Consider the following 25671-nt stretch of genomic DNA (forward strand, 5'->3'; position numbering starts at 1 on the left):
TGAGTAATTTATAAAGAAAAGGTTTAATTGATTCACAGTTTCCTAGGTTGTACAGGAAGCATGGTGGCTTCTGCTTCTGAGGAGGCCTCAGGAAACTTACAATCATGGTGGAAGATGAAGGGGAAGCAGCACATCTTACATGGCAGGAGCAGGAGGAAGAGAGATTGGGGAGAGGTGACACACACTTTTTAACAACCAGATTTCGTGACAATTCACTCACTAGCATGAGAACAACACCAAAGGGATGGTGCTAAACCATTCATGAGAAACCTGTCTCCATGATCCAGTCACCTCCCACCAGGTCCCATCTCCAACACTGGGGATTACAATTTGACATGAGGTTTGGGTGGGGATACAGATCCAAACCATATCAAAAGGAGTGAGACATTTGAATGTCTAAGGGAAGAACATGGGAAGCAGGGAGCAAGGACATAAATGGGAGGAGAATAGAGTCAAGGCTCAGATTATATGGGTCCTTGGAGGCCTTAAGAAGAGCTTTGGCTTGTATCCTAAGCGTGATAGAAAGTCATCTAAGAGTTGAGGGAAGATAAGTGAAATGACCAGATTCATATTTTATTTTATTTTATTTTATTTTTTGAGACAGAGTCTGGCTCTGTCCCCCAGGCTGGAGTGCAGTGGCACCATCTCGGCTCACTGCAAGCTCTGCCTCCCGGGTTCACGCCATTCTCCTGCCTCAGCCTCCCGAGTAGCTGGGACTACAGGCACCTGCCACCATGCCCTGCTAATTTTTTTGTATTTTTAGTAGAGACAGGGTTTCACGATGTTGGCCAGGATGGTCTCGAACTCCTGACCTCGTGATCCGCCCACCTCGGCCTCCCAAAGTGCTAGGATTACAGGCTTGAGCCACCGCGCCTGGCCAGATTAATATTTTAAAAGGAACAGTTTGGGTGTTGACTATCAAGGGTGCATTATAAGCATGGTCCCCCATGCCATTCAGTCATTATATCATCCAGCCTTTACTGGGTGTGATGCTACTTCAAGTCAGGCACTTGGCTAACACAGGGGCTGTAAAGTAGACAGAACATGATCTCTTCCTTCACGAAGCTCAGAATAGGAAAGATCTCTCAACTATTTAAGTGTATCCTCAAGGTCTACTCTCCACTGTCCACATGGTGATTTCTCTGATTTTTTAATATATCAGTCTAGACACTGACTCTAGAAACTCTTTGCATTCTCCCAAAACAAGCCATCTACAACAGAAACATTGGTAAACAATGTAAAACTTACTCAAGATTTCATAGGCTAGATTTAAGAAAGTGTTTATATCACACACTTTCAAGATCTTTGGATCTCATTATACTTTTGTGTGGCCTGCCACAGTTTCGTGGATGCTAGCAGAAGACATGAAACTCCTGGGTCAGAGACAAAGGGCATTTTGTTATTCACAGCAATAATAATTGTCAGAGTATCGGCATCTGTTTTGGTTCCCTGAGCCAAATCCCACAGGGTGACACAAAGAGAGCCAGATAACATCTGCACATGCAGCACATTGGTTACAAGAGAAGAACACCAAATTTAGGAAACTTGAATTTTTTAGAATTTAATTTTTTAATTTTTTTTTAGAGATGAAGTCTCACTCTGTCACCCAGGCAGGAGGCGGTGGTGTGATCATAGTTCACTATAGCCTTGAAGTAATCCTTCCACAGCAGCCTGCCTAGTAGCTGGGACTACAGGCTTCACCATGCCACCATGCCTGGCTATTTTTTTTTCTTTTAGTTTTTAAGAGAGAGGTTTCCCTGTGTTGCCCAGGCTAGTCCCAAAGTCCTGGTCTCAAGTGATCCTCTTGCTTCAACCTCCTGAATAGCTGGGATTACAGGCCCAAGACACCATGCTCAGCTGAAACTTGAATATTTTCTAGTGGGCAATAAGCCTGCCAGATATTTGCTCTGGGGGAAACATTGTCTTTTTTATATTAGAAATGAACAAATCTGCCATTTGCTCTGGAAGGAGACACCGCCTCTAACTTCCAAAGCTCTTTGCTATACAAGTGTCCTTGGAAAGACAGTCTGAGACAAAGGTCAGTGCAGAAACACAAGAGACCAGTGGAGAGCTAGCCTTCCATCACATGCCTGATAATAAATTCCTCAAAACCTTCACTACATTTTATTGAGTTCCATAATTTCTCCCTCCTACATCCTCACTGGCATTTTTCTTTCTCCTTCCTGCTTCCTTTACAGAGCATTTGGCCTTTTTTTTTCTATTATCTGAGCAATTCAGCTTTACTACCAAACTTGAATGCCCGTATCTCTACAAACCCAAAGTCCCCCATTTTCCTTAGAAGGTGGTTTCACAGTCTTTTCTTAATAACCTAGAATGCTCTTTGGGGTTCACCATTTATTCAAGTGGCTAATGAAAGTATCTCTTCCAAATCTATACTTCTCCCCATAAGAATGTAATTCTAGCATGCTGTGAATGCTCTTATAAAAAGTCTGTTCTGGGTATAGTGAGGATGTGAGTTGAGAGAAGTCATTTTTTCCAGAGTGAAGAGAATGGGAATTGGTGTGAATGATTTGCAAGAGGAGAAGGAACCATAGTGTTTGTAATGATTGCTTACATGCTTCCTAATTTTCTGCTTCTTGATGTATCTTAATCTACTTTACCATTCTTCAGTGGTTGGGCATTTGGATGAGTTCCAGTGTCTTATAGTTGTAGAGAGAAAAGTAATCATATCTGCGATATTACTGTGTTGTGAACATTATTGAAAATGTACTGGGTGCCTGACCTTGTGTTATTCTGGAGTTAATGAGGTAAATAAGGCATACTTTTATTTTCAAAGAGCTTATAGTCTAGTGGAGCAGACAAACTTATGTGTGCAAACAGATCACTGACTATCATAGAGAGACTTAGTAAGTACTTGTTGAATTAATAGTTGCTCAATGAATGGGCCAAACTTATGTTCAGTGTCTATTGGATTCACTGGGGTGAGCTCCCATGGAATGATAGGCTTCAGATACATGCTGAGTCTGGAGGATGGAGGAGGGAAAGGGGAGGTCCACTAGGCAGGATAAATGGAGAGAGTCAGATGAAGAGGTGAGAATATGTGGGATGGCTTTGAGAAACAAGTTAGTAGTTTGGTTGGGTTGTGGAGAGAAGGGTTGGGGAGTGTGGTTTGAGATCGAATAGTGGTGGACTTCGAGTAATAGGCTTTGGTCCTTTAAACGATGTCAGAAGCCCCTGAAAATTATTATTTTCAAAGAGGCATGACATCCTTTCTCAGATGTGGTGCATATTTGAGATCAAAAACTATTAATCTAATGGTTTAAAATACCAAATGGGAAATTCTCGGTGGCCTGATTGCAACGACATAGGGGAAGTTCAAATTGCATGTGTTTTAAATCTTTCTAGAAAGCAGAGTAGTAAGTCTTAAATAATCAGAGAACACTTTTTGGGGAGTGAAACCACAAAAAAATTTCCTTAACATAATGCAAATCAAACCTCTGTGTTCTAGGGAAACACTGGCAGAGAAGATACTTGGGAGGAGTCGGAGAGCAGCTCTTCTTTCATTGGCTTTGTGCTCCCATCATAGTGTTTGCCTGTGTGTATTTGTGTGCTTCTATTCACGTGCAATCTAGAATTGATGAAGATTTGCTCATTAATCAACGAGCCTCTCTGGATTTCATAATCACGTTTGACTTTTACCAAATTTGTTATTTCAAAGCAGTAAGCCCAGTCTGTCACCACTTTCACACACTGGCTCCTGTGATCAAGAATGAGTTAAGCATAGGAATGATTCTCTAATGTGGCATCCTATGGTGTGACAAATCTAAAAAAAAAAAAGGAATTTATATTCAGACAGACTGGGTCCAAATTCCAGCTCTTTTATTTACTAGGGATGGGACTTGGGCCAAGTTACCTAATAGCTTTGAACTTCATGTTTTCCTTGGTACAAATTATACAAAACACAACCCAATTACAGGATTTTGAGAATTAACTGGGACAAAGTTTTCGTATGCAACGGCCACCATCCCTCCCTTCTTTGTATTCTCTTTCCATTCTTTCCCCTTCAGTAATTGTGTTAGTAACAGAGTTATGGAGAATTTTCTGGGACATATACAGACTGGTGTGAGCCATCACACCATCCTATGATAGTTTTTCTTCTCAGGAGTGGAAAGTGCGTTCTTCAAACAGAGCATAACCCCTGTTGTGCTCCACCTTGTTCCCTTCAGGACATTCAAAGATCTGCGTTGAAGAAAATGAATGCCCCAATTTCTCTGGTGAAAGCCTCTTTTGTTTAGAAATATAACATTCTTGCATCTCTGTAAATAGTAGAACTGTGTCCCAATAATGAAAATGAAGTTGGAATCAGAATCCACCCTGGGCTCACAGTTACTTTCCTTAAAAGACCAATCAAAAAAGATCAGATCATCACAACCCTCTTGACTGGAGGGTTTGCCTGGTTAACCCTAGACCAGTTTCTCAGCCTCAGCACTGTGACATTGTGGGCCAGATAATGCTTTGTTGTGGGGGCTATTCTGTGCATTGTAGGATGTTTACCAGAATCCATGGCCTTTACTCGTCAGATGCTGGTGGAACCCTTTCTAATTCTGACAATGAAAAATGTCTCCAGACATTGGCAATGTCCCCTGGCAGGCAAAATAACCTCCCTGTTGAGGACCACTGGCTCAGAGGTTTAGCTGTAGATTATGGGGAAATCCCCTCAGTCCTTATCCCCACCCTACCTCCACCAATTAGCAATTGGGTTTCAGACCACTGTAGATCATAAGGAATCTCACTTATGTGAGGAGGGCTGAAAGCAGTGTACACTATACAGAAAAATGAGCAAGCGTACTTCTGTGATCAGTCTTTGCCTCTCTGTTTATTTCTCCCATACTGTGTTTAAATTATTCAAAATCTAATATGGTTTAGAGAGAGAGAGAGAGAGAGAGAGGGCATACTTAAATTTGGAATACTTCAAATTAGGACCTTCTTTGCTCAACTGATATCATAGTATAGAGTTACATATTTTGGTTGCCTACAAAGACAGAAAGATCAACATGTACACATACTTCCATTGTATAAAATAAATTGCATTACTGGCACAAAACTGCTTCTAATGCACATAATTTATTAATTTTAATTAATTCTCTTCCTAGCTTATCTTGCAAATGGCAATCGACTTCTCTGTCCCCAATCTCTTGGAAGCATGGACTTACTTTACCTTCACATTTATGGCAGAAAATGTTAACTCACTGTGTGACTGGTTCCTTCCCAACTCAGCAGTAATGGAATGTGATCTCCTGATCCTCACGTAAGCACTGAATATCGATTCTCTAAGCTGCCTTGAACCTTTAAGAATAATGCCAAATTATACCTAGTCTGTAAATAGAAGATGAGTGTTTTTTTCTCCCTCTAGTTGCTTTCCACAGACTTTAATATACGAGTGAGTGATTTATAACACTAGTGACAAAGCTGCAACACAGCTTGAAATTTTATATAACGGCTGTAATACCACATCTATCATAATGAAAAATGTCTATGAAATCATTTTCTGCCAAAGAACATCTTCCTAGATTCTATTAACAACTTGCTATCTGTATGAACACCACATAGTGCTGAAATACATTGCTTTAAAATGGCCCTTGGGGGCGAGGCCAAATGTAGTCTTTGGAGTGACTAAAATTCCAATCAGTCGTAATCAATTAAGATGTTTTTGGTGGAACTATCCATAGAAGGAAAACTAGGAGGGTAGAGAAGATGGTGGGGAAATGCATTCTTTCGTAAAAAAACCCTAATTTTGTCAGGATATTACTGTTTGGCAGTTGGATGGATTTAGATTCTCTTATGCTTTCAATTCTTGTCACATTTACCTAGGAGCTATCAACTTCTTGCTGTGCCCAATTTTTAAAAGAATATAATAGTCCCATCTGCCTATTATTACTGTGTTCTATTTGTAGTCATCTCTGCTTCAAGGAAAGGAGAAGAACTTCACCTTGATTTGTGCCCTTGTTCAACAAAGTCTTTTGCAATAGCCAGAGTGAGACACGTTTCCTCAGGAACTAAGAGAGCTTGAACTGAGAGGCTTTCCATTCATGGAAGCCTCTCACACTGTTGTGTAGAAACTTCTATGAAGTCTGTTTTCTTTGCCACCAACTGCCATCAAAGAGCTCTGTATGGAAGCTGGTGGTATGCAGATACATCTTCTAAAATCACAGCAAAAACGTTCATGGACTGGCTATTGTTTGACACAAGTTTCCATTCTCTTCTAGTTTATGATGCAAACTAGTTTTAAAATATTTTAGAATGTTTTCTTAGTAATTTTTAATCAGATACATTTGAAAAAAAGAGTTTCTAAATTGTGAGTTTTAAAACTGTGTTCATTCAAGTTGTTTATTTTTAAAAAGAATATCTCTGCCAGGTATGGTGGCTCATGCCTTGTAATCTCAGCACTTTGGGAGGCTGAGGCGGGAGGATCGCTTGAGACCAGGAGTTTGAGATGAGCCTTGGCAACAGAGCGAGACGTCATCTCTACAAAAACAAAAAAATTAGCCGGGCATGGTGCATGCCTGTAGTCCTAACTACTATGGAGGCTGAGGTGGGAGGATCACTTGAGCCCAGGAGTTTGAGGCTGCAGAAAGCAATGATTGCACCACTGTACTCAAGATTGGGCAACAGAGTGAGACCCTGCCTCTAATATGAAATAAATATCTGAAGTATATGGAAAATTGCATAGACATGCCAGTTTGACACATTTCAGCTCAAAGTATCACCCTTGTAATTCTAAAAATATAAAGGTCTGGGCTTGGGTTTAGTGTGCAGTACAACCATTTTGGTAGCTCTCTTTCTCTACAACTCAGTTTTCTTATCTGTAAAATGAGGTATCTGCATTGCTTGCCTCATAATCCTCAACTATGATAAAGTATTTGAAAATGGTTTGAAAAATATGAAGTGCTGTTTTGATGCAAAGTATCATCATGAGGATGATGCGTGAAGAATTGTTCTCAGTGTTCCAGCATCCCGTTGGTACAGACCTCAGTATATTTGACCAAAGGGTTGCCCTGTCCTTGGTTCTGAATAGCATCTGCCAACAAACACTGTCAACGAAACACATCTTTACAAGAATGCTTTTAACTGAAGACACCAGTAAGCCCCATGTTTTTTGTTTTGTATTTTCTCCCTGGAGAAAGTTACTATAGTTTTTTTTCTCCATCTTGATTTTTGCATTTCCATTTATTAAATACTGGCTTGAAGTAAATAGAATTATGAGCTGTTTCACTATCGTATATGTCATATTTACTTTTTGGAAGTTATTCTTTGTTTTTAACAGTTACAGATTTTTGCCTGAATATTTGGGGACAGGTACTTCCCTCTCCAGCCATACCCAATCCTTTGCTGGTTTCTGAATGTGAAAAGGGCTGTCATTGAGTGTCACTAATTAGAGATATTTCTGGAACTCTAAGTCAAGAAGGAGAGTGAGCATGCATTTGGTACCTAATCTGTGCCATAGGATCTGTTGAGAATCAACACATTCTATTTCATATATACCTCATAACAACCCTGGGGGGAGGTTTTAGCATTCTGATTCAATAATAGATACAACAGGGCCTCAGTGAAATTAAATAATGCATCATTTGTCATGTAGCTGATAATTAAACTTAGGTCTCTATTGCTTAACATGCAGTAGTCTCTCTAGTACACCAGCTTGGGGAAGGGTAACATTTTGGGATGGGGTCCTGAAATTAGTCCATCTACTTCTGAGGCTGTGGTTACAGGTATCTTGGTCACTGTCTGGGGATAGCAACAAGTAGTAGATAGTTTGCCCTGTGAGCTCCAGTTATTTCCTATTTCCACAGCAGATGAGAAACACAGTCAAATTGCTGCTAATTATTAATGGCCCCAAAGTCACGTAATAACAATGCCTCACCTTGTACTTGTGATTTGTAAAATCAAAATTGATTTTTCATATGTTACCTCCTTTGATTTTTGCCACACCTGTGATCATGGAAAGCATTGTTCTCCATTTTCCAGAAATGGAGGCAGATCTCAAGCTAAGTGACTTGCTCAGGTGGCTGTGAATCCTCCATACTCCTTTATGAAACCAAACTGCTTCATAGTATGAAGATCGTTAGTGTTCTCAAGTCCCCAAGTCCCTAAAATATGCTTTCAAGTTCATTTTCATACTCACTCTGGAATATTTGTACTTTAGTCTCAATGTATTGTTGAATTTGTTGTATTGCATGAGAGTCCCCTGTAAATGGGTACTGTGGACACGGCCCCTGCTGTAAGTCTGACAACCATATTATTGAGCAAATAGCACTCCTCATCCCTCAGAAGAGAAGGACGATCAAGTTAACTTTGCATGACCTTGTTTCATATGTTAATTTTCTTTCAAATGCCAGTTCTAGAAAACTTTTTGGCATTTTTACATTGATTAGGTAACATTGCCCTGTTTTAGAACAAAGAAATCACACAATTCTATGCATATATTTATTTATACATTGTATATACAAAGACACATGAATATATTCTTTAACTTGTTGTGTACTTTACATTTTGTCATAACTATTTCCATATGTCATTACAAATTGTATGAAAATGTGACTTTCATTGGCTACAATAATATTACCTTAAAGGGATATGTTGTTATTTGTTATTTGTTTATGTTCATGTTGTTAGACATTTTAATTGTTTTCAATTTTTAATGAATTTTTAAACTCTAATATGTTGGTGCATTTCTGATTATTTCTTTAGAACAAATTACAGGACATTTAGGGGGGAAAAAGAGATTGGAGGAAAACACAGTAAAAATGTTAACAATGGTTAGGTAGTGAAATTGCAAATATATGATTATGAGGCCTTCACCATAGTCGCAACACAAAATACTTTTATCCCCAAAGGTCACATTTGGAAATACTCTCCCCTACTCTTAGCCACAGGTGATTATGAATTTGGGTTTTTGTCACTACAGTTTTACCTTTTCTAGATTTTTGTATCAATGAAATTACACAGTACGAGGCTGCTTCGGAGCCTCATGCATGTTGGCGTGTGTATGAGCAGTTAGTTCTCTGTACTCCTGAGTAATAATCTGTTGAATGGTTACCTCACAATATATTCATCCATTCACCCATTGATGGACATTTGAGTTGTTTTCAGTTTATAGTTTTTATGAGTAAAGCTGCCATGAACGTTTGAGTACACATCTCTACGTAAATATATGTTTTGATTTGTCTTAGGTAAATGTCTTAAGATTGCTGGATTATGTGGATAGTTGCCAGTCTGTTTTCCAAGGCAACTAATATTTTGCATTCCCACTAATGCTACATGAGAATTCGAACTGTTCCATAGTCGTATTAACACTTGCCATTAGTCTGTTCAATTTAAGTCTAAAATTTTATTTGGCGTGAAGTGATATCTCATTATAATTTTGTATGTTAAATTGATTACATTTTTAGTAGTATTTTTTCCAATGTACAATTTAGTGAGTTTTAACACATTTCCTTAATGAGTAATGATGTTGAATATCTTTTTATATTCTCATTTTTTATTCATATGTTGTTTTTAGTGTGTGTAACTATTCAAATTTTGGGCCCATTTTTAATCTGTTTTTGGTCTTATTGTGGAGTTTAAAGAGTTCTTAAAATATATTTTGGATATAATTCCTTTATCAGATACATTTTGAAAATATTTTCTCTTGATTTGTGGTTTGCTTTTTCATTTTATTAATAATATCTTAAGTAGGACAAAGGTTTTTATTTTGATGAATTCAATTTATCAATATTTTTCACTTCCAGTTCATGCTTTTGTCCCATCTAAGAAATCTTTGCCTAACTCAATATCATAAAAATTATTTCTTGTGTTCTTCTACTTGAAATTTTATCATTTTTCCTCTTACATTTAGGTCTGTGGTCCACTTTGAATTATTATTTGGGTGTATTGTGAGGTAATGAATGAGGTTTTTTTTAAAAATATAGGTATCTGATTGTTACAGTACCATCTTCAGCCAAAGATAGTTGAGAATTATCTTTTTCCATTGAATTGTACATTTGCTGATAATCAATTGGCTTTATATGTGTGAGTCTATTCCTGGAATATATATTCTCCTTCACTGGCTTATATGTCTATTATTAAAGTGATGCCACACTATTTTGATTATTTAATTCTATAGTGCATTTTGTAAATTCCCTAACATTTTTATTTTTACAAATTATTTAGACTATTTCAGGTCCTTTGCATTTCCGTATAAATTTTAGAATCAGCTCATTCATTTCCATAAAAACTCCTGCTAGAAATGTGATTGGAAATGCATTGAATATATAGATCAGTATGGGGATAACTGACATCTTAACAACATGCAATCTTCCAATCCATGAGCGTTTATGGTGTATCCTTCTGTTTCTTTAGGCACTCATTAATTTCAGTCGCAATGTTTTGCAGTTTTTAGTACAAGTCTTACATACGCGTTCTTAAATTTATTACAAAGTATTTCATATTTTTGATGCCATTTTAGTTTGTACTTTTACATTTTCAGTTTGCAGTTGTTCAGTCCTAGTACATAGAGATTCAAGCGACTTTTGAACATTGGCCTTGAATTCTGAAACCTTCGTATTGTAAACTCACCATTGTTAGTTCTAGTAGCTATTTCTGGTAGATTCCTCAGGATTTCTACTATGTAGTTTGCCAATAAACAGATTTTTACTTCTTCCATACACATTTTATTTGTTTTTGTTGTTAGGAATGTCATCAACATTAGGATAACAAGAATCTCCAGTAAAATATTGAATAAGGATGATGACAGAAGATATTCTTGCCTTGTCCCTGAAATAGAAGTTAAATGTTCAGTCTGTCAACATTTCGGTATGATGTTTGTCGTAGGTTTTTCACATGTTCCTTTTATCAGGTTAAAGAAATTCCCTTTCTGAATGGACTGAGTATGTTCCTTCCTTCCTCAAATTCATATGGTGAAACCCTAACGCCAATGTGATGGTATTTGGGGATGATGTTTTGGAAGGTGATAGATCATGAGGACAAAGTCCACATGAATGGGATTAGCACCCTTAAAAGAAGATGCCAGGGAGCTAGCTAGCTCTCTTTCTGCTATGTGAGAACACGGTAAGAAGATGGCTGGCCGGGTGTGGTGGCTCACCCCTGTAATCCCAACACTTTGGGAGGCCGAGTTGGGCAGATCACAAGGCCAGGAGATTGAGACCATCTTGGCTAACACGGTGAAACCCCATCTCTACTAAAAATATAAAAAATTAGCCGGGCGCGGTGGCGGGCGCCTGTAGTCCCAGCTACTCGGGAGGCTGAGGCAGGAGAATGGCGTGAACCCGGGAAGTGGAGCTTGCAGTGAGCCGAGATCACGCCACTGCAGTCCGGCCTGGGCGAAACAGTGAGGCTCTGTCTCAAAAAAGAAAAAAAGATGGCTGTCCATAAACCAGAAAAAGTCAATTCTGCTAGCACCCTGATCTCAGACTTCCAACTTTCAGAACTATGAGGGATACATGTTTGTTGTTTAAGCAACCCAGTTTATGATATTTTGTTATAGCAGCCCAGGCTGACTAAGATGCTGTGATGTTATTTCTCCTTCTCCCTCTCCCTCTCCCTCTCCTCTTCCTCCTCCTCCTCTTCCTCTTCTTTTTCCTCTTCTTTCTCTTGTTCTGGGATACATGTGCAGAACGTGCAGATTTGTTACATAGGTATACACAGGTCATGGTGGTTTGCTGCACCCATCAACTCGTCAACTACATTAGGTATTTCTCCGAATGCTATTCCTCCCCTATCCCCCCACCCCCCAAAACAGGCCCTAGTGTGTGATGTTCCCCTCCCTGTGTCCATGTGTTTTCATTGTTCAACTCCCACTTACGAGTGAGAACGTGTGGTGTTTGGTTTTCTATTCCTGTGTTAGTTTGCTGGGAATGATTGTTTCCAGCTTCATCCATGTTCCTTCAAAGGACATGAACTCATCCTTTTTTATGGCTGCATAGTATTATATATGTGCCACATTTTCTTTATCCAGTCTATCATTGATGGGCATTTTGGTTGGTTCCAAGTCTTTGCTATTGTGAACAGTTCTGCAATAAACATACATGTGTATGTGTCTTTATAGTGGAATGATTTATAATCCTTTGGGTATATACCCAGTAATGGGATGGCTGGGTCAAATGGTGTTTCTGGTTCTAGATCCTTGAGGAATCGTCACACTGTCTTCCACGATGGTTGAGCTAATTTACACTCCCTCTAACAGTGTAAAAGCATTCCTGTTTCTCCACATCCTCTCCAGCATCTGTTGTTTCATGACTTTTTAATGATCACCATTCTAATTGGCATGAGGTGGTATCTGATTGTGGTTTTGAATTGCATTTCTCTAATGATCAGATGATGAGCTTTTTTTCTTCATGTTTTTTGGCCACAGAAATGTCTTCTTTTGAGAAGTGTCTGTTCATATCCTTCACTCACTTTTTGATGGGGCTGTTTTTCTCTTGTACATTTGTTTAACTTCTTTGTAGATTCTGGATATTAGCCCTTTGTCAGATGAGTAGATTCAAAAATTTTCTCCCATTCTTTAGGTTGCCTGTTCACTCTGATGATAGTTTCTTTTGCTGTGCAGAAGCTCTTTAGTTTAATGAGATTCCATTTGTCAATTTTGGCTTTTGTTGCCATTGCTTTTGGTGTTTTAGTCATGAAGTCTTTGCCCATGCCTGTGTCCTGAATGGTGTTGCCTAGGTTTTCTTCTAGGGTTTTTACGGTTTTAGGTCTTACATTTAAGTCTTTAATCCGTCTTGAGCTAATTTTTGTATAGAGTGTAAAGAAGGGGTCCAGTGTCAGTTTTCTGCATGTGGCTAGCCACTTTTCCCAACACCATTTATTAAATAGGGAATCCTTTCTCTATTGGTTGTTTTTGTCAGGTTTGTCATCAAATTGTCTCTATTTGCAGATGACATGATTGTATATTTAGAAAACCCCGTCATCTCAGCCCAAAATCTCCTTAAGCTGATAAGCAACTTCAGTAAAGTCTCAGGATACAAAATCAATGTGCAAAATCACAAGCATTCCTATACACCAATAACAGACAAACAGAGAGCCACATCACGAGTGAACTCCCATTCACAGTTGCTACAAAGACAATAAAATACCTAGGTAATACAACTTACAAGGGATATGAAGGACCTCTTCAAGGAGAACTACAAATTCCTACTCAAGGAAATAAGAGAGGACACAAACAAAAAAACATTTGATGCTCATGGATAGGAAGAATCAATATCGTCAAAATGGCCATACTGCTCAGAGTAATTTATGGATTCCATGCTATCTACATCAAGCTACCATTGACTTTCTTCCCAGAATTAGAAACAACTACTTTAAATTTCATACGGAACCAAAAAAGAGCCTGTTAGCCAAGACAATCCTAAGCTAAAAGAACAAAGCTGGAGGCATCATGCTACCTGACATCAAACTATACTACAAGGCTGCAGTAACCAGAATAGCATGGTACTGGTACCAAAACAGATATATAGACCAATGGAACAGAACAGAGGCCTCAGAAATAACACCACACATCTACAACCAGATGCTGTCTATTCTTAATTTGTTGAAAGTTTTAATTGTGAAGAGGTGTGGAATTTTGTCACTTTTTCTATATCTTTTGAGATGATCATGTTTTGTCATCTTCCGCCTGTTAATATACTGAATTACACTGTTTACTTTTCAAAAGTTAAAACAACCTTACATTATTGGGATGCACTGTACATGGCTTACATGTTGTTGGATTCCATTTTTAGATTTTGCTACTTGTTACTTGTTACATCCACGTTCATGAGGTATGCATGCTCATGGTAATTTTCTTTTTAAAACAATATCTTCACTGGTTTTGTTAACAGAGTAATGCTGGTTTCTAAAATCATTTGGGGTGTGTCACCTCACCTCATGTTTTGTGAAGAGTGTATAGAATTCACCAGTGAAGCCACCTGGCCTAGAGTTTTCTTTGTGGGAAAGTTTTAAACTATGAATTTAACATTAATTGATGTAGGGTTATAGGGCTATTCAGGTTATCACTTTCTTCTTGAGTGCTTTTTGGTGTTTGTATCTTTCAAATAATTTGTTCATTTTATTTAAGTTGTTAAATTTAATGGCATCATATTGCTCAAAATATTACTTTAAAAACATCTCTTTAGGTACTGTAGCGATGCCACCTATTTCATTTGTAATATCAGAAATTTGTGTCTTCTCTTTTTTTGTTGATTAGTCCAGCCAGAGGTTTTCAGTTCTTAAAAATCTGTATTGTCACAGCACCTACATGAGGACCTGCTATGTTCTAAGCCAACATTAATATTATTCACTAATAATAATACTAAATCTTTGAAAAAATTACACCAAAGTGGAAGGATAAAAGCAATGATCAAGATGTGCTTAGGGAACTGTGGGATGACATGGGGGGATGCCTATGCCTATTTCACTGTGGGCTAAAGGAAATCAGGGAAGGCTTCCTAGAGGGGAGGATACCTGAACCTCTTTGGAGAATGAATAGAAGTTTGCCAGATGTTGAAGGGTGAACTTCTTGTATGACTTTAATAAATGCTTGTTGTATTGTGTCTGACTCTGGTGTAATGTTTGCTATTTGGACTTGCTGGCTCAATAATGACAGCCCTTAAAGTTCTTGAGATTATTTCTTCAGAATTGTTTTCTGTTTCATTTTTTGAGTTGAAAAATATATTAGCAGAAATAGAACAAGATTTATTTTGGTGAATTTAAGAATTTGAGAAAAAGTTATGAAGAGTAAAGATGCACTTGTAGGAGCTTGCTAGAATGAAACATCATTCCAAACACTTTAATAAAGAGAAAAATCCTTCTATTGCCTAACGTTCAGCTCTTTTCAAAGCTTTGCACATTATTGGAACACATGCCCAAGCTGACTCTCTATTAATATTACTGCTTAATTATAAGCATACTGCTGGGGGTTTTGGTCATGTAATAAACCTGTCTCAAGTCAAGATTGTGCATTTATTACAGGATCTAATTTAGAAGTATGAAGGAGACCTTTCTCAGCTGTCAAAAAGCTGTGATGAAATAAAGAAATTTCTATAGTGACATTCTAGTAAATGTATTTTAAAAATAATCCAAATCAATCTTACTTTAAGAAAATCTACAAAATCTTTAAACTTTCAAATTTCTGAAATCGTTTCAATACATTAGATTCATCTTTAAAATGTGCATAGCATTGGAGGATTTTAGTGTAGATGAGAAATTCCAGATCTCATTTTTATTAAATATTTGGGGAATGAAATGCTTTCAATTAGCACTTGGATCTTTCTCATAAAGTATTATTTAGAACAAATGGAGTTCGGAGACCTTTTCAAAGAAGAAAGACCAAATTTTTTTTCACTGATTCAGAGGCATAATGGTTATCTCTAAGAACTTGTATTTTTCTATGATGCAATTGAATTGACTAAGAATTTGATGAGGTTGAGGTGACCCCAGATGACCTCTGTCAAAATGAAACCAAAAGATTAAAGGGGTCTGCAATCAGAGAAATTTAATAATATTTGACTAAAAATATTCATGTGGCAAGTAAGAAGTACATGGGTCTTCTGGTGTCTCAAAACGATTAAAGAACAAGTTTTAAATCTAACACAAGAACGAACAATAATAGCAATAACAATAGCTGTTTTGCTGAGTTTTCAGTGGTTCCAGGGACGGTGCTAAACATTTTATAAGCATTAACCTTTTTACTCTCTGAGGGCAGCATGCTGGGTCACATAAAGGCACTGGGAAGTGGTTAAGATGCTCACCCACTCCTTCAGCTCATAAGTGGTGCAGCTGGGATTCACTCAGGTTTGTAGAATTCCGAAGTTGTGCTTGTGATCACCGCACTGTTCTCTACTCACAGCTCACATGACTGTGCCGGTACTATGTAGGTGCTTTATGTGTATTAACCCAGTTCATCCTCACCAGTACCATAAGGTAGCTACTTTTATTATTCTAATTTTTTAGATAAGAATACCAAGCTCAGAGAAGTTAAGTAACTTGTTTAAGTCACACAGCTAATGAGAAGTGGGACTCGAATCAGAAATTTGGTTCCAGAGTTAACCTGGTTTTTTTTCTACCTTATGTGGCCTCTGAATCTATTAGAGAGCCACATGACTGAGATTCTATTATGTGTCAAGGCAAACGACAAGAAGGTGCAGCCATTGGAAGAACTGGTGAGGATTTCACTCTGCAGCCAACCACATAGACAGGAAATAACAGTGGCTTACACAAACGAGATGATGTTGGGAGGCGGTTCTCCACGTTCTGTGAGCAGAGGCACTGACAGCTTTTGTTCTGGAGTGTCATCTCCAGAATATTTGTTGCAAACACCTTTAGAAGATAGAGATAGTGGCTCCCTCTGAGGCAGAGAATAGACTTGTTTGCTGCGTAGTATAATAAAGATAGTGTGTTCTTACAAGGTAAAGGTTGGACACATTTGCTCACAGTGCATTATAAAAAATCAAGGTTTCCTAAGTGGTTGGTTCCTCAGCTGTGAGGCAAGGCTGGGTAGGCACAGAATCCCTATGGCTGCTCCTCATTGGCTCCTGGGACCTGGGAGGCAAGGGGCAGCTGACCCCACCATGGGGCTCATGCTGCTTGCTGCGCTGTGAGTAATAAACTCTTCTGTCTCGGACTTGGGAATCTCATGTCTTCGGCCAGAATCCTTGAAACTGTGGCAGGCTCACTTGTTGTCTTGCAAGTAAGGTGACATTGAGCCCTGCACAGTTCTTGAAAGTAGTTTTTTTTTGCTTCTCCCTCATATAAAAAAGGATAGGAGGTAAACAGATTAGGGTTAATGTAGCAGCTTCCGGAAGTCAGCAGGCACCCTGGATCCTTCAGCTTTTGACTCTACCATCTTTAATATTTCCTAAGGGCCACAGGCTGCCTGTGGGCACTCCAGCTATCATGTCACCATGCCAGGAAGGAAGATGGCAAGATGGCAAGAAGGGCTTTCCCAGATATATTACAAGGTCTGGAGCCATCCTAGCTTCAAGGACAGCTGGGGAATGTCATCTTTTGACTAGGCACAATTTCACTGAGAATATAATTGGTGGTCTGTTATAGACAAGAAACGGGGAATGGATTTGGGGAGAGCAGCAAGCCATCCCAACTGTGGTGACACAGACTTGTACTGGGTATATGCATAAGAGGAATTTTTTTGGTGAAGATTTCCAGCGTAACTATACATTTGATTTCAAAACTAAGTCCCCTTCTCTTTGCTTAGAAAAATGCAAACTGCAGTGTTTGAAGGCAAGTCTTGCTCCTGCATGCATTTCCCAACTGCTAATGGAGACCTTTGTGTGCATGAAACATTTGGTAGTTGAAACTGGGCTAACAACCAGTTGGAAGGAAACAGTAACCCCTGGAAGTGTCTTTGCACCAATAATGACCCTTGTGAGCCATTAATCTGCAAGAGATGCCCTATCTCTAGGTCACTGCTCTGTAAACCGAATATCAATAAAAGCTGCCAGATGCATGTTAATTATTTCTATGGATGAAGCCATTGCAGTTGGTCTGTGCAAGAAACTTTCTGATGAGAGAATGCCTTGGTTCAGTGAATCTGTGAGAAGCAAGATCCCTTAAACTGGAGGAATTGTCTATGCCTCTCTCTCGGATCCCTCTAAGGAGCTCAGGACAGTTGGGCAGCACCAATGTCCCCTGGTGGTATTGTAGGACACTTTTCTGGGGGTCTGGTTGGAGAGTTTTATCATCATTTGTTTTCTCTGCTACAGGTTAGCAGCTCAGACTTTTTTATGATTATAAAATGTGTTAATGGTAATGTTAAAAGCAATGACTATGATTGCTTGTCTATTATGTGTCATTCAGGATGCTTTGCATAAATATCTCCATGATGTTCCCAAGAGGTTGGTACTGTTAGTGGCTCTATTTAAAATCTGTGCATTAGATTTAAGAGAAGTTACTGACCTTGTCCAACTTGTCCAGGTAGGCAAAGGGCAGGGGTAGGATCTGAGATTCAAATGTAAGTTCCTGTGACTCTAAGGTCTAGATTTTTTTTTTTTTTTTTTTTTTGAGACGGAGTCTTGCTCTGTCGCCCAGGCTGGAGTGCAGTGGCGCAATCTCGGCTCACTGCAAGCTCCACCTCCTGGGTTCACACCATTCTCCTGCCTCAGTCTCCCAAGTAGCTGGGACTACAGGCGCCTGCCACTACACCCAGCTAATTTTTTGTATTTTTAGTAGAGATGGGGTTTCACCGCGTTAGCCAGGATGGTCTCGATCTGCTGACCTCGTGATCCACCCGCCTCGGCCTCCCAAAGTGCCGGGATTACAGGTGTGAGAAGGTCTAGGTTTTTAACCATTATGTTAGCATAGCTTTCAATGTCATAAACAGAAGAGCTTTAGGTTTGTTCTGCTTCCTTGCCTCCCTCATTCCCTCCCTCATTCTCTCCCTCTTTTCCTTTCTCCCTTCTTTCCTTCTACTCTTTTTGCTTCCTCGCTCCATCCCTTTCTTGTCTCCTTTATTTTTAACAACAGAAACAAACAAAACTTGCTTTAATACCGTCATTACCATTTTCATACATTTGCATCTCATTTTTCAAGTCTGGTCCACATGTTTTTATATTCCATTCAATATATATTTACCCAGCACTTACTCTTTACTAGGTGCTGGCTATATAGTGGTGAAAGAGACTGACATAGTCCCTATTATCATGGAGCAGACATGGCATTTTGCATTCTATTTCTCTTGTATAACATTATACTAAAACCCATTTCCATGTCACTATGCTGTTTCCATAATTATCATTTTTAATGTCATCATAATATTCTATCATATTGATGTTCCATAATTACCTTCAATATTACATTACTGTTGGGCAATTAGGTTGTTTCCAGTTATTTGCTATTATAGATAACAAGCATCTTTAATCCTTTTCTAAAAATAAAATAAATATGGATGATCCTCCAGGGAATATCTTTGTGCCTGTAGTTTTATTCTTTTTATTTTCCTTAGGAAAAAAAATCCCTAGAGTGCAATTACAGACAAGAAGGAAAGCACATTTTTATGACTTTATAGAAGTGTTAATAACTACACACTATGTGCAGGTCCCTAGCAAGTATTTTATACGTTTTATTTCAAATAATCTTCATAACAAACTTAAAAAGCAGCTAAGATCATGCTCACTTTACAGATGAAGAAACTGAGTCACAGAGAGGTAAAGTAATTATCCTAGAGTCACGATCTGGTACATGGAGGAAGCATCCAAAACAAGGTCCATGAGGGCTAAAGTCCATGTTTTTCACAGTCTCTGACTTGCTTTCTGCTTCTGAGAGTCATTCGTTCATCCTTCTTCACAAGCCAGTGATAAAGTTGCTTCTAAACTGTGACGCTGAGAAGCAGGGCAGAGGACCTGTCTCACAGATGTTTCTGTCTCTGTATTAACCACCTCATGCCCTCTTTGGTTGAGCAGGTGTAGGGATTACGGGAGTAAATCCATGAATAAATAATGATATTCATTATCTTAAATAAATGTCCAACCTGGGCGACAGAGCGAGACTCCGTTTCAAAAACAAACAAATAAACATGAATGAACAAATGAATAAAAACAGTCCCACAATAACTTTCATCAAATTGCAACAAGGAGATCAGAATTGAATTATATTTAGCAATTCATACATTCAGGTTTGGCTACATAATTGTGAAGCTCAGTACAAAATCAAAATGCAGAGACCTTTGTTCAAAAGTTATTAAGAATTTCAAGATAGCGACAGCTGAGCATTAAGCCTAATACAGGGCTCTTCCAAATGTCGGACCCTGGGTGACTGCACGGGTCACATGCCAGGAAGCCAGCCTTGCCCACATCCTAAAGGAGTTTCATTCATTGGTTCACACTTTACAAATGTTTCCCGATTTCCTTTGTAATCTGTGTAGTGACCTCTAAATCAACAAGTGTGATTAAAATCTTTGAAATCTCTGGCTTTCTTCTTTCATTTTAGGAGTCTTCTTCTAAAAAATAAGTTTGTTTTTCTACATTGATGATATGTATAGCTGGTGGGGGAAAAAAGCATAACCATCTTATGAATTCTTGTATCATCTTTTCATTTTCCTTTTTTTTCTTAGTACCTTTTTTTATTATTATACTTTAAGTTCTGGGATATATATGCTGGACATGCAGGCTTGTTACATAAGTATACACATGCCATGGTGGTTTGCTGCACCCATTAACCTGTCGTCTACATTAGGTATTTCTCTTAATGCTGTCCCTCCCCATATGCCCAACCCCATGACAGGCTCTGGTATATGATGTTCCCCTCCCTGTGTCCATGTGGTTTCATTGTTCAACTCCCACTTATGAGTGAGAACATGCAGTGTTTGGTTTTCTATTCCTGTGTTAGTTTGCTGAGAATGATGGTTTCCAGCTTCATCCACGTCCTTTCTTATGGCAGCATAGTATTCCATGGTGTATATGTGCCACATTTTCTTTATCCAGTCTATCATTAATGGGCATTTCAGGTGGTTCCAAGTGTTTGCTATTGTGAATAGTGCTGCAATAAACATAATGTGTGCATGGGTCTTTATAGTAGAATAATTTATAATCCTTTGAGTATATACCCAGTAATGGGATTGCTGGGTCAAATGGTATTTCTGGTTCTAGATCCTTGAGGAATCACCACACAGTCTTCCACAGTCTTGGTTGAACTAATTTACACTCCCACCAACAGTGTAAAAGTGTTCCTATTTCTCTGCATCCTCTCTGGCATCCGTTGTTTTCTGACTTTTTAATAATTACCATTCTAACCGGTGTGAGATGCTATCTCATTGCCATTTTGATTTGCCTTTCTCTAATGACCAGTGATGATGAGCTTTTTTTCATGTTTGTTGGCCACATAAATGTCTTCTTTCGTGAAGTGTCTGTTCATATCCTACACTCACTTTTTGATGAGGTTGTTTTTTCTTGTAAATTTGTTTAACTTCCTTGTAGATTCTGGATATTAGTCCTTTGTCAGATGGATAGATTGCAAAAATTTTCTCCCATTCTGTAGGTTGCCTGTTCACTCTGATGATAGTTTCTTTTGCTGTGCAGAAGCTCTTTACTTTAATTAGATTCCATTTGTCAATTTTGGCTTTTGTTGCCATTGCTTCTGGTGTTTTAGTCATGAGTCTTTGCCTATGCCTATGTCCTGAATGGTATTGCCTAGGTTTTCTTCAAGGGTTTTTATGGTTTTAGGTCTTACGTTTAAGTCTTCAATCCACCTTGAGTTAATTTTTGTATAAGGAGTAAGGAAGGGGTCCAATTTCACTTTTCTGCATATGGCTAGCCAGTTTTCCAAACACCATTTATTAAATAGGAAATCCTTTCCCCATTGCTTGTTTTTGTCAAGTTTGTCAAAGATCAGATGGTTGTAGATGCGTGGCATTATTTATGAGGCCTCTGTTCTGTTCCATTGGTCTATATATCTGCTTTTGTACCAGTACCATGCTGTTTTGGTGACTGTAGCCTTGTAGCATAGTTTGAAGTCAGGCAGCGTGATGACTCCAGCTTTGTTCTTTTTGCTTAGGACTGCCTTGGCTATACAGGATCTTTTAAAATTCCATATGAAATTTAAAGTAGTTGTTTCTAATTCCGTGAAGAAAGTCAATGGTAGCTTGATGTGGATAGCACTGAATCTATAAATTACTTTGGGCAGTATGGCCATTTTGATGATATTGATTCTTCCTATCCATGAGCGTCCAATGTTTTTCCATTTGTTTGTGTCCTCTCTTATTTCCTTGAGCAGCGGTTTGTAGTTCTCCTTGAAGAGGTCCTTCACATCCATTGTAAGTTGTATTACCTAGGTATTTTATTGTTTTTGTAGCAATTGTGAATGAGAGTTCACTCGTGATTTGGCTCTCTGTCTGTTATTGGTGTATAGGAATGCTTGTGATTTTTGCGCATTGATTTTGTATCCTGAGACTTTGCTGAAGTTGCTTATCAGCTTAAGGAGATTTTGGGCTGAGATAATGGGGTTTTCTAAATATACAATCATGTCATCTGCAAACAGAGACAATTTGCCTTCTTTTCCTATTTGAATACCCCTTATTTCTTTCTCTTGCCTGATTGCCCTGGCCAGAACTTCCAATACTATGTTGAATAGCAGTAGTGAGAGAGGGTATTCTTGTCTTGTGCCAGTTTTCAAAGTGAAGGCTTCCAGCTTTTGCCCATTCAGTATGATATTGGCTATGGGTTTGTCATAAATATCTCTTATTATTTTGAGATACATTCCGTCAATACCTAGTTTATTGAGAGTTTTTAACATGAAGGTTGTTGAATTTTATTGAAGGCCTTTTCTGCATCTATTGAGATAATCATGTGGTTTTTGTCATTGGTTCTGTTGATGTGATGGATTACATTTATTGATTCATGTATGTTAAATCCATCTTGCATCCCAAGGATGAAGCCATCTTGATCATGGTGGATAAGCTTTTTGATATGCTGCTGGATTTGGTTTGTCAGTATTTTATTGAGGATTTTTACCTCAATGTTCATCAAGGATACTGGCCTGAAATTTTCTTTTTTTGTTGTGTCTCTGCCGGGTTTTGGTATCAGCATGATGCTGGCCTCATAAAATGAGTTAGAGAGGAGTCCCTCTTTTTCTATTATTTGGAATAGTTTCAGATGGAATGGTACCAGCTCCTCTTTGTACCTTTGGTAGAATTTGGCTGTGAATCCATCTGTTCCTGGGCTTTTTTTGATTGGTAGACTATTAATTACTGCCTCAATTTCAGAACTTGTTATTGGTCTATTCAGGGATTCAACTTCTTCCTGGTTTAGTCTTGGGAGGGTGTATATGTCCAGGAATTTATTCATTTCTTCTAGATTTTCTAGTTTATTTGCATAGAGGTGTTTATAATATTCTCTGATGGTAGTATGTATTTCTGAAGGATCAGTGGTGATATTCCCCTTATCATTTTTTATTGTGTCTATTTGATTCTTCTCTCTTTTCTTCTTTATTAGTCTGGCTAGCAGTTTATTTTGTTAATCATTTTTTTAAAAAAAACAGCTCCTGGATTCATTGATTTTTTGAAGGACTTTTCTTGTCTCTATCTCCTTCAGTTCTGCTCTGATCTTATTTCTTGACTTCTGCTAGCTTTTGAATTTGTTTGCTCTTGCTTCTCTAATTGTTTTAATTGTGATGTTAGGGTGTTGATTTTAGATCTTTCCCGCTTACTCCTGTGGGCATTTAGTGCTATGAATTTCCCTCTAAACACTGCTTTAGCTGTGTCCCAGAGATTCTGGTATATTGTGTCTTGGTTCTCACTGGTTTCATAGAACTTATTTATTTCTTCTTTAATTTTGTTATTCACCCAGTCAGTAGTAATTCAGGAGCAGGTTGTTCAGTTTCCATGTAGTTGTGTGGTTTTGAGTGAGTTTCTTAATCCTGAGTTCTAATTTGATTGCACTGTGGTCTGAGAGACTGTTATGATTTCTGTTCTTTTTTTTTTTTTTTTTTTTGAGACGGAGTCTTGCTCTGTCGCCCAGGCTGGAGTGTGCAGTGGCACAATCTCGGCTCACTGCAAGCTCTGCCTCACGGGTTCACGCCATTCTCCTGCCTCAGCCTCTCGGAGTAGCTGGGACTACAGGCACCTGCCACCACGCCTGGCTAATTTTTTTTTTTTTTGTATTTTTAGTAGAGACAGGGTTTCACTGTGGTCTCGATCTCCTGACCTCATGATCCGCCTGCCTCGGCCTCCCAAAGTGCTGGGATTACAAGCTTGAGCCACCGTGCCCGGCCGATTTCTGTTCTTTTACATTTGCTGAGGAGTGCTTTACTTCCAACTATGTGGTCAGTTTTGGAATAAGTGTGATGTGCTGCTGAGAAGAATGTATATTCTGTTGATTTGGCATGGAGAGTTCTGTAGATGTCTATTAGGTCCACTTGGTCCAGAGCTGAGTTCAATTCCTGAATATCCTTGTTAGTTTTCTGCCTTGTTGATCTGTCTAATATTGACAGTGGAGTGTTAAAGTCTCCCACTATTATTGTGTGGGAGTCTAAGTCTCTTTGTAGGTCTCTAAGGACTTGCTTTATGAATTTAAGTGCTCCTAGATTCCTGTATTGGGTGCATATATATTTAGGATAGTTAGCTCATCTTGTTGCACTGATCCCTTTACCATTATGTAATGGCCTTCTTTGTCTCTTCTGATCTTTGTTGGTTTAAAGTCTGTTTTATCAGAGACTAGGATTGCAACACCTGCTTTTTTTTTTTTTTTTTTTTTTTTTTTTTGCTTTCCATTTGGTTGGTAAGTATTCTTCCATCCCTTTATTTTAAGCCTGTGTGTGTCTTTGCATGTGAGATGGGTCTCCTGAATACAGCACACTGATGGGTCTTGACTCTTTATCCAATTTGCCAGTGTGTGTCTTTTAACTGGGGCATTGAGCCTGTTTACATTTAAGGTTAATATTGTTATGTGTGAATTTGATCCTGTCATTATGATGCTAGCTGTTTATTTTGCCCATTAGTTGATGCAGTTTCTTCATAGTGTCAATGGTCTTTACAATTTGGTATGTTTTTTCAGGGGCTGGTACCAGTTTTTCCTTTCCATAGTTAGTGCTTCCTTCAGGAGCTCTTGTAAGGCAGGCCTGGTGGTGACAAAATCTCTCAGCATTTGCTTGTCTATAAAGGATTTTATTTCTTCTTTGCTTATGAAGCTTAGTTTGGCTGGATATAAAATTCTGGGCTGAAAATTCTTTTCCTTAAGAGTGTTGAATATTGGCTCCCATTCTCTTCTGGCTTGTAGGGTTTCTGCAGAAAGATCCACTGTTAGTCTGATGGGCTTCCCTTTGTGGGTAACTCAACCTTTCCCTCTGGCTGCCCTTAATATTTTTTTCCTTCATTTCAGCCTTGGTGAATCTGACAATTATGTGTCTTGGGATTGCTCTTCTCAAGGAGTATCTTTGTGCTATTCTCTGTATTTCCTGAATTTGAATGTTGGGCTGTCTTGCTAGGTTGGGGAAGTTCTCCTGGATAATATCCTGAAGAGTGTTTTCTAGCTTGGTTCCATTCTCCCCATCACTTTCAGGTACACCCATCAAATGTAGGTTTGGTCTTTTCACATAGTCCCATATGTTCCATATCTAATCTTGTCTTCACACTTTATTTTATTAAGTTGATCTTCAATCTCTGATATCATTTCTTCCCCTTGATTGATTTGGATATTGATACTTGTGTATGCTTTACTAAATTCTCATACTGTGTTTTTCAGCTTCATCAGGTTATTTATGTTCTTCTCTAAACTGGTTATTCTAGTTAGCAATTTGTCTAACCTCTTTTTAACGTTCCTAGCTTCCTTGCATTGGGTTAGAACATGCTCCTTTAGCTCGCAGGAGTTTGTTATTACCCAACTTCTGAAGCCTACTTCTGACAATTTGTCAAACTCATTCTCCATCCAGTTTTGTTCCTGTGCTTGTGAGGAGTTGTAATCCTTTGGAGGAGAAGAAGCATTCCGGTTTTTGGAATTTTCAAACTTTTTGCACTGGTTTTTCCTCATCTTCGTGTATTTACCTACCTTTGGTCTTTGATGTTGGTGACCTTTGGGTGGGGTTTCTGTGTGGATGTCCTTTTTGCTGATGTTGAAGCTATTCCTTTTTGTTTGTTAGTTTTCCTTCTACGAGTCAGGCCTTTCTGCTGCAGGTCTGCTGGAGTTTGCTGGAGGTCCCCTCCAGACCTTGTTTGTCTGGGTATCACCAGCAGAA

Source organism: Nomascus leucogenys, chromosome 13 (genome assembly GCF_006542625.1).
Source record: "Nomascus leucogenys isolate Asia chromosome 13, Asia_NLE_v1, whole genome shotgun sequence".
NCBI classification, from domain to species: domain Eukaryota; kingdom Metazoa; phylum Chordata; class Mammalia; order Primates; family Hylobatidae; genus Nomascus; species Nomascus leucogenys.